Source organism: Borostomias antarcticus, assembly GCF_949987555.1.
Source record: "Borostomias antarcticus genome assembly, chromosome: 3".
In the NCBI taxonomy this organism is placed as follows: domain Eukaryota; kingdom Metazoa; phylum Chordata; class Actinopteri; order Stomiiformes; family Stomiidae; genus Borostomias; species Borostomias antarcticus.
The window spans coordinates 6,505,169-6,511,168 of NC_140236.1; positions in this window are offsets into that span (position 1 = coordinate 6,505,169).

Consider the following 6,000-nt stretch of genomic DNA (forward strand, 5'->3'; position numbering starts at 1 on the left):
ACACACCCATCAAAAACAGTCAGTTGCTCTCACACCAGTATTCAAAAACAAACAGACTAGGTTACTAGGTTGGAGTGGTGTCTCATTTCCATGTAAAACATGTTTGATCTTAAACAAGGTAGGCTATTCTAATTTCTTCACACTAGAATCAGTAAATGCCCTGTCTCGACCAAGGTTGCGCTATGCAATTTCACTAATACACAACACATCAAGGGCAACCCTTGCTGCTGTCTGTATCGGCACTAATGTGAACATTATTGCGTATGACACTCTAGTGTCAGCTGATTGGATTATAACTATGCTATACTTCGACCTACAAATCACAAGGCGCTTTCACAGCATTTAGCAAACGTTCTGTCCCGTCTCTGTTCCACCTCTGTCCTGTGAAGAGAAGACCTCAAGAAAAGATGCTCTACTGAAACAGAGCAAACTAAATCTTCCTTATCAGAAAAGTCACGCGTTTTTGACGAGGCACTGGCGGACGGACGTGGACTACTTCAGAGTCAAAAACCAACGGAAACAAAAAGCGACAATAATCAGTCCAGCCACAAAACCTATCCCCGCCCCCGCTAGAGGAGAGGTGGTCCTTAAATATGCAATACCACCGTACTATTTCCCCAAACAACTACAAAGATGAGTAAGTTCCGTGGACAAGTGTACCAGTGCAAATGGACGAGTGTACTCACTCACTCTTGACTCCCTGGTGATCAGGCGTGGCCGTGGAGTACACAATCTCCATACTCAAGTAACAGTTACAGTAGAAGTACAAGAAATTGTCAAAGAAAAAGCTCTGATAGAAGTCAAAGTATAATTTCAAATTATTTATTAAATTATTATTATTATTATTCAAATGTAAGTATAGAAATATATGTACAAAGTATACAAGTAACTCAAAATGTTGCCTGTGAACTCCACTGGGCTGAAAAGATCTCCTCCTCAAACAAGGCAACCTTTAAAAGAGTGAGAGGGAGAGACAAAGAGAGAAAGGTGAGAATGATAATTGATGGAGTTAAATGATCACAGTACTGGTCCAGTATCTTCAATTGAGAACAATGTAGAGAGATAGTTGCATGTATTTGATACTTACTTAGTAATAAAGGCTGCATGGCCCTCTGGATACCCTCAACAATAATGGCATCTCCTGAGAGAGAGAGAGAGAAAGAGAGAGATAGGGGGGGAGAGAGAGAGAGGGAGAGATGAGACATGATCAATGATAAGTCATACATGATTAAATGACAGATTCAGATGATCAGAGTTGCATGAATTGTATACTTACTTACTGGAAAAAGGCTGCATGGACCTCTGAATACCCTCATCAACAATGGCATCCTGAGTGAGAAAGAGGGAGGAAGAGAGATGAGACACGATAAGTGAGATAAACTATAGATTCAGATAGTAACAATATCTTCTAGAAAATGTAAGCAGTTGCATAGATTGTAAACTCACTACTTACATAAAAAGGATGCCTGTGAAGTCCACTCCAGTTAAAAGCAAAGTGCTTCTTTTCAAACAAATTAGGGCAACCTTTGATAGAGAGAGAGGGAGAAAAGGGGAGACAGAGAGAAAGGTGAGACTGACATTATAATTGATGATCAGTTATGTTGATAGTTGATCACAGTACTGGTAATTACATGATCATAATACCTTTATCTTTACTGGAAAAGGCTGCATGACCCTCTGGATACCCTCAACAATAATATCCTGACAGAGAGAGAGGGGGGGGGGAGTGAGAGAGAGATGAGACATGATCAATGATCATTTTTAAATTATAAATGATTAAATGACAGATTCTGGAAAATATAAAAACATAGTTGCATGTATTGTATACTTACTTAGTGGAAAAGGCTGCATGGCCCTCTGAATACCCTCATCAACAATGGACAATGAACCACACAAGTTAGGGCCGGGCATCCTTTGAGAGACAGGGGAGGGGGGGTAATAATGAGTCACATGATCACACTATCTTCAGTCTAAAAAGCTGCTACATTATTATGAATGATTTTATAATAATAACAACAATTTCATATCAACTTACTATAAGTTTCCTCAGTAGCTCACTCTTCTCTGACACTTTGTCAATGACAGTGTCTGTGTCCAAAGCAACAAGGACGTCTTTTTCAGTGGCCATCAACATGAAGGCTTCCAATTTGCTGGCAGACAGGCTGCTCCTCAGTCTGCTTTTGATATATTTCAGTGTTGAGAATGACTTTTTTAACCTAGCCCCTTAGTAACAGTCCTGAAAGGAGCTAGGCTTACCAGTCAACTGGCTGGTAAATTATCCATTACCAATAGATTTTTAGCAGCTAGCCATTAGCTAGTAAATGGCTAGGGTTAATTTTGGACCATGGCCACACACAGCTAACGTTAGCCTGCTCCTCTTTTTCTTCGAAGATATAACGTTAAGTAGCCCAGCAGCAGCAACACTGCTAGGCTAGGCCAGAATAGATAACGTTAGTAATAGCGCTAGTGCTAATTGCCAAGCTAACGTGCTAATGTTAGCACTTCTAGTACTGACGTTATCTGGCTGGCCTAGACAAACAGTGTTAACGCTAGCTAGCTCAAACGTAGCTAGCTACAACCCGATTAGCTTGGCAGGGAGGTGGGTAGCTAGATAATGCTAGCTAGCTGTACCTAGCTAATGCTAGCTGGCGCTAGCCAGCAGATAGCCGTCACCCATATTCATATTTAGCTATAGCTTTTTTAGCTTTCAGCTATATTTCCTTACCGTTTCAACTACACACTCCTCCTGCTCACTCTGTCCTTCCTCGGCCCTGTCATGTCTCTGTCCCTCCTCGGCTTCCCTGTCCTGCTCTCGGCCACCATGGCCACCAGCCACCTCTCCTTCAAGTTCGTGTTCAACATGGTGTTGCTGCACAACGTCGGCTGTAGACGTTGAAGCAGCCCCTGGCGCAAACATATCAGTAATTTTTGCACATGTTGCAGCATCCGCCTCAATACTTCTTTCTCCATCCACTGACTTTTGGCTCTCTAACGGCCCACGCAAATGACACCTGAAACTAACAGAGGGAGGGGTGGGGCCTACATATGATTGGGCCAGCCCAGTGTCAGTATAGAAAATGGACCAATGGGCCGCTGTCCCTGCTCTATGGGCCGTTCGTTAGCCCCCAAAGAAAAAAATATATATATTTTTTTTTAGATCGGCCCACAAGTAGGTCCGGCCCACCGGGCATTTGCCCGGTACGCCACATGGCCAGTCCAGCCCTGCCAGTCATGCATAGTCAGCACGAACGGTGCTTTTGTTTCAGACTCCCTGACTATAAAAAACACCTTCCTCATATTATCTTCACTGAGACTGAGACCATATCAGCGCATTCATCTCTAGCTGCAAATCCTTCAGTTAATTTTGTCAGTTTGTTTTGATTGTCTCGTTATGTTGAGTGTGTGCAGGTGTAGTACACCAGATGTAGCAGGCACAGTTTGGATGTAGCATGCTGCATCTGGCGTAGCCTACTGAAAAGAACCAGAACCACCCAACAGAGGGAGGAGCTGGTTTCTGGGTTCAATAGCGAATTGCGCTGCCACCACCTTTTTTTAACCGGTGGGGTCCGGCGTCAGAACACACACACACACACACACACACCACACAGGCGTTAGAAAAAGGACATGGCTATATTAATCATTTCATTTCAAATGCACACCAGCATGGCTCGGGACGCTCCCCAAACCCCCTATAGCTGCCCGCCCCCCCAGACGCTCCAGGCTTAAATTATAACACTGCACTCTCACTGCAAAATAATGTAAACTGCACTGCAAAAGAATATAACTGCACTCTCACTGCAAACGAAACATGCACGTGTAAAACCAAAACTCCAAAACAACCGGCCTGCCACATCGTCTGAGATCGGGACACATGACTTTCCCTCTCCGAAAGCTTAGCTTCAGTTAATTAAGATTCATTCATTAACAATGGTTATGGTAAGCCATAGTTTGTGACAGGCTGTTGACATGCGACAGCCCTGAAAATGATGTTGAAGGGAATTCCAAACGAGCGTTATTTTGACACTCTACTCCCCATGCCCATTTTACAGCATTGCCACCCAGTGGATATAATCGGAATTACACACTCTATTCAAGGAGGGGAATCAGGACAAAATGAGTTTGTTGCCTTAGTCATATTAATTTTGTTATTTTTATTAAATTTTTGCACAGGCCATAATAATAAACTTATTTAACCTAACTATATAAATAATTAATACTTCTTCCTTGACTTGAGTCAGTCATGGCAATTCTAGAATTAGAAGTTTGGCCATACTGTAACAGATTGTCTCACAATGATATGACATCATATTTGAACACAATGATGTCACAGTATGACTATGACAGCCACATTCTAGTTCATAGTTAAATTTTTCTCTGTCAGTGGTCAGTGACATTTTGAAGTGGTTGGTGTATGCAATGCAATCCAGTGCTCCTAACTTCTCCATGGCCTCCCTGCACATTGGGGATCTGCACCCCGACGTGACAGAGGCCATGCTGTATGATTTATTTAGCCCCATGGGGACACTCCATTCTATCCGGGTCTGTAGAGACAGGATCACCAGGCGCTCCTCAAGATACGCATATGTCAACTTCCAGCAGCCAGCTGACGCCAAACGCGCTCTTGACACCTTGAGCTATGAAACAGTCATGGGCCGACAGCTCCGGATCACGTGGTCTCAACGCGACCGCACCCTGAGGGACAACGGAATTGGGAACATCTTCCTGAAGGGTTTGGAGAAGTCCATCGACAGCCAGGCCCTGTATGACACCTTCTCCGCCTTCGGCACCATCCTCTCCTGTAAAGTGGAGAGTGACGAGAACGGCTCCAAGGGCTACGGCTTTGTGCACTTTGAGGCTCCGGAGGACGCTGAGAGGGCCATCAAGAGGATCAATGGCATGCTCCTCAACGGTAAAAAGGTGTTTGCTGGCCCTTTCAAATCCAGAAATGTACGAGAGGCCGAGCTGGGCGACCAAATCAAACAGTGTACCGGCATCAGTCTCTACATAAAGAACTTGAAGGAAGAGATTGATGAGATGCGACTGAGGAAGGAGTTCTCTCCCTTTGGTACCATCATTAGTGCCAAAGTCGTGATGGAGCGCGGCCGCAGCAAGGGCTTTGGGTTTGTGTGTCTGTCCTCCCCTGAGGAGGCCTCCCGGGCCATTGCAGCGCTGAACGGACGCATCCTGGCCACCAAGCCCCTGTATGTGGCCCTGGCCCGGCCCAAGAAACAGCCACGGGTGTATCTAACCAACAGATACAGGCAGCGAATGGCCGTCAGGCGTGCCATGCCCAGCATGGAGATCAAACTGCCTGCTCAGCCCTCTGGATCCTCCATGGCTGCCATCCCTCACACGTCCATCCAGTGTGTCTCCGCCCAGACCATGGGCCCTCGTCCAACCTCGGCTCCTACAGCTCCTGCGCGTCCTGCTGTCTACCCGCTGGGCATTCGGGAGCGTGCGAGAGAATGGAGGTCTCGGACGACCTCCATTCTGGCTGCCACTCCACCACAGCAGCGGAAGCAGATGCTGGGTGAGTGTAGTGGTCTGGTTGACTGTTCACTGTTAATTGTCTGGTTCACTGCCAATTGCCTGACCCACACTTAAAGCCCTTGTAAAGCCTGTGCCCCCAGTTAATTTAAATTAACCGTCCAATTTTCCCCTCAAGAACACAACATGGAGCCTTGGTCCACGTCCATCCAGTGTGTCTCCGCCCAGACCATGGGCCCTCGTCCAACCTCGGCTCCTACAGCTCCTGCGCGTCCTGCTGTCTACCCGCTGGGCATTCGGGAGCGTGCGAGAGAATGGAGGTCTCGGACGACCTCCATTCTGGCTGCCACTCCACCACAGCAGCGGAAGCAGATGCTGGGTGAGTGTAGTGGTCTGGTTGACTGTTCACTGTTAATTGTCTGGTTCACTGCCAATTGCCTGACCCACACTTAAAGCCCTTGTAAAGCCTGTGCCCCCAGTTAATTTAAATTAACCGTCCAATTTTCCCCTCAA